At 31.8% G+C, this 13,150-nt stretch overlaps 1 pseudogene across 1 annotated transcript; it reads left to right on the top strand.

The window, feature by feature from the left end:
* The first annotated feature begins 9,355 nt into the window (after positions 1–9,355).
* On the top strand, positions 9,356–10,112 carry LOC308503652 (proliferating cell nuclear antigen-like; annotated as a pseudogene). The gene has a single exon. The product of its transcript is annotated as a proliferating cell nuclear antigen-like (transcript).
* The last annotated feature ends 3,038 nt before the right edge of the window (positions 10,113–13,150 follow it).

Here is a 13,150-nt window from a genome sequence, read left to right as displayed (position 1 = left end):
TTCAGGTGTTTGAATTAAATTGGTAGGTGAATTTTTTATTTCTATTTTAGTTTTCATCTCAATTTATACAATAAAATGTCATTTGTCAAAATTATAAATAAACTCGTCCTTACAGTTTTGCAGTATGTCTTTAATTATAGTTTCCCACTGCAAAAATAGTATATCTATAATTTTTAGAAACAACCCAAATATGGTATATTTTTTCTCTAATGTTCTTTTTTCCCCCTTCGTGACATTCAATAATCTCCTAAATTTCTCTCTTTTGACGTTTTCTTTTTAGTAAAGCAGAGCAAGTATCAAACATTATCTTATTTATCAACTGAAACTTTGTAGATATCAATTTAAAGAGAATTAGAATTACAATACTAGCATCTTTGTATCTAAAACAAAGCAAAACTAGGTGGTCATGTGAATGACAAGCAATACCGAAGATACCAAAACCAGTCTCTTTAGCCTTATCATCAAGACATGAAATGATTACATTCACTAAAGTGCATTATCTGATTAATTATGCTGAAGGCATCAGTTAAATTAGATCTAGGCAAATAAAGCCAGACATAGTCATCCAATTTAGCTATTCAAATGTTGTTAAGTACATTTAGTAATGTTATCTTGTTTGAGGAGCCGGCTCTCCATTCAGATATTTTAAAGTCCAGAAATGTTTTCCATTCATCCCTCAACATGACAGAATGACCAATAATAGTCAAGAAAACAGAAGCTTACAAAAGTAGAAACCATTTAAACAGAACAACTGCTTTTGAAAATAAGGAGCCACCAAATGTGTTTATAGGTTACCTTCCCCCTCAGCAGCCTGGATGAGACAAGTTCCATCCCACTGGTTTATTGATGCCAGTTTGCTGAGCTTTTAAATATTTTATCCATTTTAATGTTTATTTTATTATGTTTTTAACTGTAGGGTATTTTTAATGTGAATCTCAAAAGGGTTTTTTTTTAATAAATTTAATTATTAATTATATTATAATAAAGCCATAAGGAAATATTTCACAATGAAAGGATAAATTAAGAATTTATAAGAGAAAAAAAAAAGAATTATAGAAGTCTACTGATCTTAAGAAAAGATAAAGCACACTAGAAAAAAAAAAGGTCAGGAAGGCAAGAAGATAACTTTTAAGAACTGAAGTATCACGGATATCCAGAGTGACTACTATAGGTAACACTTTTCACGCTAAAACTTTGGATATAAGCTCTTGCTTCATAGGGTAAAACAAATAAGTCAAAAGTAAGTATCCATTGTTAGCACTGTTTATCACACATGTCTTTTTTTATATTTTTATATTTTATATAATTTGCTATATATATTTATATATATATATATATATATATATCTACAGATCTCTCTCTATATCTATCTATCATCTATCTATCTATCATCTACACACACACACACACACACATACATACATACATACATACACACACTCTCTCCTCTGTACTCCCATTTGGACTATTCTCTAATTTACTGTAATAAACATAACATATATAATATTGTTAGTATAGCTAAGGTTATCAAAGATTAGCAACTGAGTTAACTAACCATTCTCTTATCTAGAAATGATCTGTTGTTGAATTATTATTATTATTATTATTATTATTTAACTTCCAAAAAGAATGACATATTTTGTATCTAGATGGGGAGGTCAACGAAGGCTGTCTTGGATTGTGAATAGCAACAGCCTGATTGGGGGCAGATAAATCAAGACTCAATGAGGTCCAAAAAAGCCACAAGGAGCTAAATTTCGGGCATGGGTGAATAGTGAGGACCACAGCAAGAAGTGAAGTAGACATTAGGCCGAATGATAGTGATAGACTTAGAGGAATTTCCATATGGGGAAAAAAAAGAAACAGGAATCTGGAGGAACTCAAAGCCAGTACAAAGTAGCAGGGTGATAGCTATTAAATTACATAAGGAATAACAAAGTAAATTCATGCCATCCAACATTTTTTTTTCATCTTTGTGTCAGTGAAGATGCTTTTGAATCCAAATGTCAAACTTCCAAATCGAGATAGTTTAAAAATAAGCTATGAAGCAGAGTTTTGAAATGTACCACTTTAACAGAGCATTTAATCTCTGTTCTTTCTGACTCACATATATACCAGGAGTGCAAAAAAATGTACACATTTTAAGAGATGTTATCTATGTATTAATTTTGAAGTTGAATTGAATTATGGTAGCAATGTGTAGTATGACGTTCACTCAAAAGGTGGTATTAATCAAATGAATGTTTCTGTTGTTCATTGTCTTACAACTTTAAGACAGCTTTTTCCTTTCTTAAAATGTGTAAACATTTTGACACTATATATGTATATATTATGTATATAATATATTATATATAAATATATGTAATATATTATATATTATATAATTGTACAATATATTGTAATGTAATATGTAGTATATTATATTATATGTATATAATATACTATATAATATATATTATAATATATAATATTATATATGGTATCCAGTACCCTTGAAACAGAATATTTCAACAAATGGTGGTGATGCAAATGGCAGTGAATCAAGTGTACTCAAGCTAAAGTAGGAAGAGATGTTGAGTATCCTCACTTGTGCTAGAGTTCAAGGTTCTTATAACATGAAGCCAAAGGGAATTTGGAATTTTCATTGCTTCACAGTTTTCACAGGTGTCAATTAGTTATCTTTTGCTGGAAGGCACTAAAAAAGCTGTTGATGTGTTTTTTGTTTGTTTGTTTGTTTGTATTTTTAAACATCTGTAAAAGATGTTTTTGGAGCTATAGGCTTACCTGAGACTAAAAGAGCTGTTATGTTAGGTAAGTTTAGGGCTCTGCCTGAGGTAAAGTTCAGATCTCCATTTATTTTTATCATCGTTCTGCTGACAACCATGTCTCTTTCAGCCTACAAAACAGGGTGATATTGCAAATACAAAATATTACTATTTTATTAGAAATGTTGGTCCATTATGTAGGAATTATATTTGGCTTTTAATTTTATTATTCTATCATAGATGCTATTTTTAAGACTCAGAATTCTGCTAAAATAAAATATGTACGAGAGATTAATGAAAAAAAAAAAGGAATGAGAAGGAAAATGTGTACAGTAGGCTCCAGGTTTGTTATTAGAGGCACTAGATTGTCACTGGGGCCAAGTCCTTACTTTCTTTGTTCTGCAGTCAGCTGTGTTGTCTTCCTCCTGTTGCCGGTGCTAGTAATTAAATAAATAAATAAATAAATAAATAAATAAATAAACAAACAAACAAACAATAAAAAAGGCTGCCTGGGATAACTGGAGGGCATTCTTCCTTTTATTATGTTCTCCAGGAGAGAGACAAAAGGAACATTCTCTTAAATATGCAACAAAACAAAACAACAGCAACAAAAATTCTTTGTTTTCACATGATTGGCACAACTCCGTTCAGGAGACTAAATCTAGACGAATAATTTGTCTGGAGAACGCCTTGCATGCATTGCCTTGACCTTATTAGAATTGCCCCTCTGAAGAGGGAGGCAAAATAGATAACTGAAGTAAACAGCGGCTTTGGGGAAAAAAGAAGGGGAAATAATTAAATATGCAAAATTGACTTGTTTGGTTGAGAACAGGAGTAAGTCCCTCCTTAGAACTTGGAACAGAATATGACATGAATGGGAAGAGGCATTTTGGCTATTTGGTTAATGGCATTTTCTTTGGAATGTTGTCAGCCTGGGTACAAATTATATCTCTGCCACTGTTCATATTTGAGATCTTAAGAAATCAGCTTTTCTATTGCCTTCCCCCCACCTCATTTCCCAATAGGCATAATAATAGTACCTTCATTTGGGGTTCAGATTGTGTAATGTACATAAAACATTGAGATAAAACCATGCCTGATCCATAGTAAATGAAAGGAACTATTCGTATTGTTGTTTATATTGCTATACTTTATAATGTTTTTTTATTATTATTGTTTTGTTTGTTTTTAGACAAACCCTTGCAAAAAGGGAAATCCTGATTCAGTAGGGAAGGAGAGATTCTAATACATATGTGCAAAGATAAGGAAGTTTATAGAGAACACCACAATCAAGAAAAGTTTCTAAATATTTAGTAGCAGCAGTAGTAGTAGTATTTGAGGTTAGCATGATAAAAAAGGATTTATCATGAATGACTATGGGAAAAGGGTCAAAGAGGAACCGGTACAGAGATGTGCTGTGAAAGATCATTAGCACATACCTGCTCTTTGTTACTGGGCACATGTAAGATGCACTGTCCAAAATGCTACTTCAGGTTCACTAAATATTTAATATCATATTTAATGAATAAAACTATTTCTCTTAATTTAATTAAGTTTTCACGTATCTACAAATTTACATTTTATTTAGCTTGTGATTGTTTCAATAGAAAAAAAAGTCACTGACAAATAGAGACTGGAATATTAATAAGAATTTCTCCGTTAGGAAAATGGTGTATTTGAAAATATTGGCTAATCGAATGAGGATTCCTAATATCTGAAGACACTAAGAATTTTCACAACCACTGGTGATTTCACACAGCAGCACTGGCAGAGTATGTGTTTAATTTATATGATGTAACTTGTTCTTAGCTCAGTGACTGGTCTTGAGCAGCATGGAATTGTGCCACATGAAAGGAACCAGAGGATACAGCCGAGGTAACAAGCTTAACTTTTACAGCTAGTGCTTTGCAGGCCCCAAAATGAGGACAATTGAAATAACAGAACAATAATAATACCATTACAGTGATAATCTCTGTGAAAATTAATTACATATGCCTAAAGATGTGTCTAAAGGCAGAGTAAAACTTATATTGTAATCTTTTTATGAAATGGAGAAAACCTGAAGTGAAAGGACAAATGGCATCAATAACCCCCAAAATAAGTACACGTATTTATTCTCATCACATTCCCTGCTTTTCCTGATTTTCAGTCATTGCTAATTGGTAATATTCAACAATTTATAAAGGTAGAAAAAGTTTAATTAAACTACACAGAAAAGTTTATAATTATAGATAATATATTTAATTGCACTCTTATGTTAAAAGCTATCCATAGCTTCACAGTTTATTTAACGTAAAAAGCTTTCAAACGATTCTAACATAAAAGATATCATACAGATTTCAACCTCCTACTGCTTTCAGTGAATTTATATTTTATTATGTTCCAGCTTCTAAGCCATTTTATATATAATGTACACGAGTCTACAGAATGTAGAGGATGATTCTAAGAAAAGCCACGGTAGAGGAATCATTTCATTTCTCCCATTTTAACGGGCAGAAAGAAGATCGCAGTGCTGCAATAGACCGTTACAAGTTGTCCTTTAAGTCAGGACCCGAAGAACGTATCACAGCTTGTCAAGGCCTCTGAAGGCAATTGCTTGTGCCAGTTTCCTGTTACAACAGCAGCAGAGCCTCTGCAAGTTCTCATGATCAAAATATTGATTTATTCTTGTCACAGACCTTCTATCTTCTTCTGGCTTCCAATTAAATCCCGTTTACATTCTTCTCTGCCATGTTCCCTTCTGTTATACATAAGATAAAGCTGGAGCTGAATCTAATCACCCTCCATGGCTACCTGGCTATGGCTCTAACATAAGAAAAGGGGGCAGGGAGTACTGTACACTGTAGATTTACACCACAACTGATTGTTAAATGAATAAATTAAATTACTTAAAATGTGAATACTTGCAACAAATCTTTGTTCATAGTATGGTTTTAACTCTGCTTATTGTACTTTAACTCTATGTGTACTTACACAGTTCTTTAAAACATATACATGTTTTAATGTTATCCCTTGTTCCCTTGAGTCACAGATGTGCCTAAAACATTAAACTTTAAAAAGATATGTATTTTTTTTAATACAATGAATAAATGGCTTCATGGTAAGAAAGTTTCATAGCTGAATATAGGTTCAGAAGGTGGGATTTTTAGTCTCGTTTGGCCATTCACTATCTCTATGACCTCAGCTATTTATGTAACATTTCTAAGCTTTTCTTATGTGTAAATGGAAAAAACAATAATATATATCTTGTAGAATTTATTTTAATATAAGATAATACTTAGCATTCAGTAAATTATGTGTATTATTACTTGATTATTATGATTATTAAACTTATAGCCATAAGGTTTTCAATGTTGTGGATATTTGTCAACAAATATTTAGTTTCAGACTTTCTTTATTTTACTAATCAATTTAGAGTCCATTTCTCCCTGTCACAATTTGACAATGATCTAATTCTATAATCAATTTTATAAATAGCATTCTTACCCAAATGTAATCAGAAAAATATAGATGCAATAATTCAGGTAATTAAAATCAAAATATATATTTCTTTTGTTATCTGTATCTCTCTCCATTATCATGGAGGGACATGTGTATTTATAAAGGAGACAACATATTTTTTGTCTCAAATATTTTTAAATAAGCATAAATGATGATTCACAAATACTATACTAGATTTTTTAATCACATTAGTATGATTAAAGATACAGAGGGTGCCAAAAATGTGTGTACATTTTAGAAAGGAAAAAAAACAAAAAACATTAGAATTGTAATCCTCAATGTATACCAATAACAAAAGATGAATACAAGTCACATTTGACTTCTGCAATTACAAGAAGTGCTTAAAGTGGTTACCATCAGTGTCCAGAAACTTCTGATTATGATGAACTACTGCTTGAGCAACATTGACTAAAGTATCCACTTGTATACATATTTTTGGCACCATCGGTGCCAAATATTAAGTAAATCTATAAATGAAGGATTCCATGTAAGTTATGAAGACTGACTAGCTCATCTGAAAGCCTAAAGCATTGATTCTTAGAAAACCCCTTAGATTTCTTTCCCCTTTCTATTTGTGATGTGTCTATCTAAAGGCTTTAATAATTAAAAAATAAGTAATTTCATAAAAAATTAGGCATCATAGAAAATTATATTTTCAAAAACTAAAGTTTATAGATTTAAAGACTAAATTATTTATATATATAAATATTTTAATGTAAAGATCATAGGATACATATATTTCTTGACATCTACACTAAACCAACACAGTCACGACTAGGGAAATCTTGTTCACACATTCAGCATCAGTCCTATTTTTGGCTTTTTCATGAGGTCTTATCATATTATAAATTCTAAGCATATAGAATGCTGTCCCTAAATTCAATTCTAAATAGATTACTCCAACATTTGCGAAATTAAGTTAAAGGAAACTAAAAGCAAAGTTGAAGCTAAATAGTCAGAAGTGAGAATCTTCTAAGACCTATTAGTGCATCAAACTCTCCCACAGAAAGAGTGAGGCCAGAAGGTCGCCACAGTTAGTAGTATCAGTTATTGACCATGATCCTTACCAGTGAGCATACCACTGATAAAATAAAACCTTATGATAAAATCATTTGTAAATGTTAACACTACTTTTGAAATCAAAAGAGAAGCAAACTTGTCTCAAACTATTTTACTTATTCCTTTATTCAGTATTAATGAATGTTGTGTTTGAGACATGAGACATGATTTCTTAATTCAAGGACAAGAAAAACTTCAGTTTAGAATATTGCAGTTTAAAAAGTATAGCACCTAATAATTGTATGGCTAAATATTCTATGGTTTAGTTTCCTTTCTTCAAATAAAATTAAAACTACTTTTTAAAAGTTAAGTTGAACATTTGCATAATTAACATATTAAAAAGAGACGTGTTAAATATAAAGTTCTATACACAAGAAGTGTGCAATTTTTCTAGGATATTGCACATACAAAGACATTTTTATTGATAAACATAAAATACACTCTGATATAAAATTTCAAGTACCGAGAAAGGAAATGCCAAGGAAGCAGTAGAAAATAATTTGAAATAGAATTTTATTCTTCTCAAGTTCTTAAAATGATATCCTCTGCTTTTTATATGCCATATATCTGACATTCTGCTAGGCTTCTTCCAGAAATTTCTTTGAAGTCATATTATATATTCCTTATTTAAAACCCCTATGCTTGTGTTAAGATGAAACATAGTTGCCTTTGAGAGTGAAAATATATATACAAAGAGAACAAGCACAGTGCTAGACATTTTATTGTTGTTAAAGCTCTTTTCTCCTCATAGAGAAGTTCACTGTAACTGTCACATAAACTCACAATGTGCAACTATAAATTTTATGATAGACATGGACAAAGACAGAAATGTCAATATGATGGTCCGTTTCAAATTCAGTGATTCTGTGTTATGTAAGAGGACAGTAGGAACTGGCATGAATGCATGGCTCATTACATAGGAATTTCAGTCTAGCCTGTCATGGATCCATGGAGATGTTAAAATTTCTATTCTGCCTTTAGTTATGTTTATACATTTCCTGTAATAATAAGAAATGCAAAGCAACATTGAAAAGAATGTCATTACAAAGCACATACCAAAGACATCCAATTAAGTGTATATACAAATTCTACTAACAAGTAATGAAATTCCTAACAAAAGCTTCTTGTGTTACTTGGAAAACATAACAGGTGTTATCTGGCAATCTCAAATCTAAAAAATGCTTAGTATTTTTATACTACACTGGAAGCCAATGTATCTTTTTAAATAAGCTATGAGTCATGACACAAAGGAGGAAACACAAAATTGATATTGTCATTCCAATCAGGGTTGTTTTATATAATCAGCAAGCAGTTTTAGTCATACCTACATCTTTGTTTGCTTTTATTTGATGTTAAATGACATTGAGCTTAAGGAAGTCTTTCTCTATTGTATGCACTATCCTGAAATCCAAGCACAAAATAGGATTTGAACTGTAACTATCATGCTTTCTCTCTATTGAATTGGAAAAACAGCTATTCCTTAACAGTCTCCTTATGCTGACTTTTGTCTCAGAGTACATTCTCACAAGACAGAACAGAAGAGTTAATCTTCTCTCCATAGCCCATGGACCACCTTTATTCACCCAATTAAGCAACAGAAAGCAGACAGTAATTATCATTATTAGTTAACCCTTTCTTCCTCTTAAGTCATTAATTTTCATGCATTTGCTCATAAATTGAGTACACTTTTAATTCTGAGTGTGTGTGTGTGTGTGTGTGTGTGTGTGTGTGTGTGTGTGTGTTGCCAGGAGTTGCCAAAGTGTGGGATATTAGAAGGTGTTGAGTTTAATAAGAAAGAATGCTGTAGTCAAAGAAGTTGGGGGAAATATTGGAATTATTAGAAATAAGTTAAAATATGCAAAGTGGTGGCGCTTGCAAATGCGAGCATATTAAACGGTCACAGGGGCCCCGGGCTTGCTGAGATCTTCCTCTGTCTCAGGCCTTCACTGCTGTGTTTGCCTGCCTGCACTCATCCTGTGACGCCTAAGCCGACCACACCTACCTCCTTCCCTTAGCCTGTAGCCGACACCATGTTCGAGCTGTACCTGATCCAGGGTTCCACCATGAAGAAGGTGATGGAGGCGCTTAAGGGCCTCATCAAGGAGATTGCTGGGACATCAGCTCCAGTGGTGTGAACCTGCAGAGCATGGACTCGTCCCACGTCTTTTTAGTGCAGTTTTCCCTGCACTCCCAGGGCTTCGACACGAACTGCTGTGAACGCAGCCAGGCCTTGGGCGTGAACCTCACCAGCATATCTGAAATACTAGTATGCTGGCAACGAAGACATTATTACACTAAAGACTGAAGACAATTAGCACACATTGGCACTAGTATTTGAATCTCCAAATTAAGTAAAGGTTTCAGACTGTGAAATGAAGTTAATGGATTTAGATGTTGAACAACTTGGGACTGGAGAACAAGAGGATAGCTGTGTAGTAAAGATGCCTTCTGGCGAATTGGCATGTCTATGTCAAGATTTCAGTCATATTCGACATTGTGTTTTCCTGTGTGAAATTTTCTGCAAATGGGGAACTTGGAAATATTAAGCTGTCGCAAACAATTAGTGTTGATAAAGAAGAGGAAGTTGTTACCACGGAGGTGAATGAACTGGTTCAGCTAATTTTTGCACTGAGTTATCTGAACTTTACAAAATCTACTCCACTCTCTCCTACAGTAACACCCAGTATATATGCAGACGCACCCCTTGTTGTAGAGTATAAAATTATTGATATGGGACATTTGAAGTACTATCCGGCTACCAAGATTTAGGATGAGGAAGGATCTTAGGTGTTCTTAAAATCCAAGAAAATAAAACTAAGCTCTTTGAGAACTGTTCCTAAGATTCCAGCATGTCCTTAAGTCTTTTCTGTCACCAAATTTATACCTCTGAGTACAAATGTAGGTAGTGTTTTCTGTTAATAGCCTAATTTTTTTGTCCATTCTCTACAATTTTTTTAAAGGATAAAATCCTAGGTCAAATATGGTTTTGTTAACCTAGACCTACTTCTGACTTACTTAGAAATACCCCTTAGGATTTTTGTAACAAAGGGTTTAAAATTTAACGGAGTTTTAAGAATTGTTTTCAATTCAAATAAGTTATTTGAATTTCAAATATCACAAAACAGTGCCTTCATTTGGACGATGACTGTTGCAAGTATCTTAGAGAATTCAGAGCTAATGCTACCTTTTTGAGTAATTGTGTTTATTTTTTTAGTTTAGAGCAGCCAGATGTAAATATAATATATTACATATAGCCATATAAAGTACTCCAAATACAGTGGATGATATTTTGGGGGATTCATTTGCCAAACTTAATTTGATATTTTTCTAACTTGAGCTCAAGAAATGAACAAGGGAGAGTAGAACAAATCCTGTATACGTACTTCATTATTTTGTCATTTTTGTTAGCAAAAACTAACGCTTTTTCAGCTTAATGTATTCAGAGTTGTGTAAATTTTATTAAGACTAGCATTGTTATAGGGCAGTGTTTCTTTAGCCTAGGGAATGTCTTACAGGGATCTTGGAAGTTTTAGCAGACCTGTAATAGGGCCCCAAGGAGTATGTTGTGTAAAAATAATTTCTCCAATATAAGTAGCCTTATTTGGGACTTACTCTCTTAAAGGATGAAGATAGCTTAAATTCCATGGATGCTGGATTCAACCAAGAAAGTGAAAAAGCTCAGGAGTTGTGAAACAAAACTGTTGAAACATTCCCAGTAATTGTGCTATAAGGTCAGAAACTGGCATGCTACATACTGAGAATTGCTTTATTATAGTCCTTTCTCTCAGTGTATTTTGTTTGGTAGGTTAAATAACTGGTTTCTTTGTAGTAATACCTGGAATGAGTTCTAGTTATTAAACTTTAAACTCACTGTTCATTGGGTAACTCTTCATTACCTTTTATGTGCCTGGGGGGAAGAAGATTGGTAGCAACGGGGCCTGATGGTACTTTTTGGGGTGATGAAAATATTTCATCTAGACTGGCGATGGTTCCAAGATTATGCACTTGTCAAAACTCATCCAGTGTACTTTATTGTATGTAAGTTATACCTCAATAAATCTTTAATTTTAAAAAGTGAAAAAAAAAATAAAAGGGAAACATTTAAAATGGTTCAGAGCATAAGCTCTGGAATCATCCTACTAGAATTCTTGGGCCACATTATTAGTTAGTGACTTTATAAAAGCTTTCTTAGCTTTGCTTTGCTCACTTATATAATTTGTCAATTAATATTTTATAATAATGCCATCAAGATTATGTAAGTTAATGTAAGTTAATATTGTACCTTAAACATCTTTAAACATCTGAGACATGGTAAGATATCCATCATTTTTAGCTCATCTCATGGCATAAATATATATATTTATATATTATTTATATAAATATATATATATTTATATATTATATATATTTATATATATATATATTTATATATATATATATTTATATATATATATATATATATATATATATATATATATATATATATATATATATATAAACTGAAAACTTTAAATGAGTTATTCTTATCACTTCATTATTCTGAGACAATATTCTTAAAAGAACAGAGACCCAAACCCCAAATAATTGATAGAGGATACTTTACTTGGATCTGTTGATCTTGATAATTTGGGGGGCATATTTCTCCTCAAAAATCTAATTTAAATATTGAACCATATCCTGTGGAAACAAAAATATAAAAACTTGACAAAATGTTAATAAAAGACAAACTTCCTGACTTTATTTAGCAAATAATTTTTAGGAAAAGCATAAAATTAAAAACTGATAACTTGGACTTCCAGAACATTAATAAATTACTGCACTAAAAAATTAATTTGTTGTTACAAATTTTAGTAAGTTAAGTCATAAATTGGGAGATAATATTTGCACATATATATGACAGAGGGCTTTTGTCCAGCACATAAAAGAAAGCTTACATTCCAATATCTCCATAATAGAAGACAATACCAAGTGTTTCCCAAGATGTAGTGTTACTAGAACTTTCATGCATTTTCATGAGCATGTAAAATGGTACAGTGATTTTGGAAAAGAGCATGACAGTTTCTTAAAAAGTTAAATCACACATTCTGTGTGACCCAGCCATTCCATTCCTAGGTACTACCAAAGAGAAATATGAATTTATGTCCATAAGATGATGTTTGCATAAATATTTACAGTAGCTTTACTTATAATGCCACTCAAAAAAATCTGAGAAAAATCTCAAAATTCCAAATACCACAAACTTTATCTCTTTATCTTCCATAAATTAATCAAGTATTCAGCAATATGAAGGAATGAACTACTGATACATTCAAGAACATAGATGTGTCTCACAAACATGGTTAATGAAAGAAGTCAGGCATATAAGAGTATATGTTATATAATTTTATTTTTAATAACCTCTTTGACAGAAATTAGATGAGTGGTTACCTCATACAATGTGTGTATAGACAGACACAATTGTAAAGAACCAAAGGGAACTATTTGGTGTGGTGGAGCTGTCTACTTCTAGAAAGAGGTAGTAGTTACAGGGTCTATCTATTGGCCCAAATTCCGCAAATTGTAATCTTAAAATTTATGTGTATAATTGTACATAAATTATACTTCAGTAAAGTTGAAAAATACAAATGAAAATAAAAATACTTTAAAAAAATAACTTGAAACTATAAACTCATTTGTGTTAAATATTGAAATTAAATTAAAAAAAATAAAATCAATTTATAAATTAATATTTTGAAAATAACATCTACGCTAATAGCATATAAAACATAACTACACTCTGTAAAGGACAATTATAAAGAATTATAACAAACTGATTTGGAAAGGAT

The sequence above is a fragment of the Rhinolophus hipposideros genome (genome assembly GCF_964194185.1).
Source record: "Rhinolophus hipposideros genome assembly, chromosome: 10".
Classification (NCBI taxonomy): domain Eukaryota; kingdom Metazoa; phylum Chordata; class Mammalia; order Chiroptera; family Rhinolophidae; genus Rhinolophus; species Rhinolophus hipposideros.
Note: the sequence above shows the minus strand (reverse complement) of the source record. Positions and strands in the feature narration are given on the sequence as shown.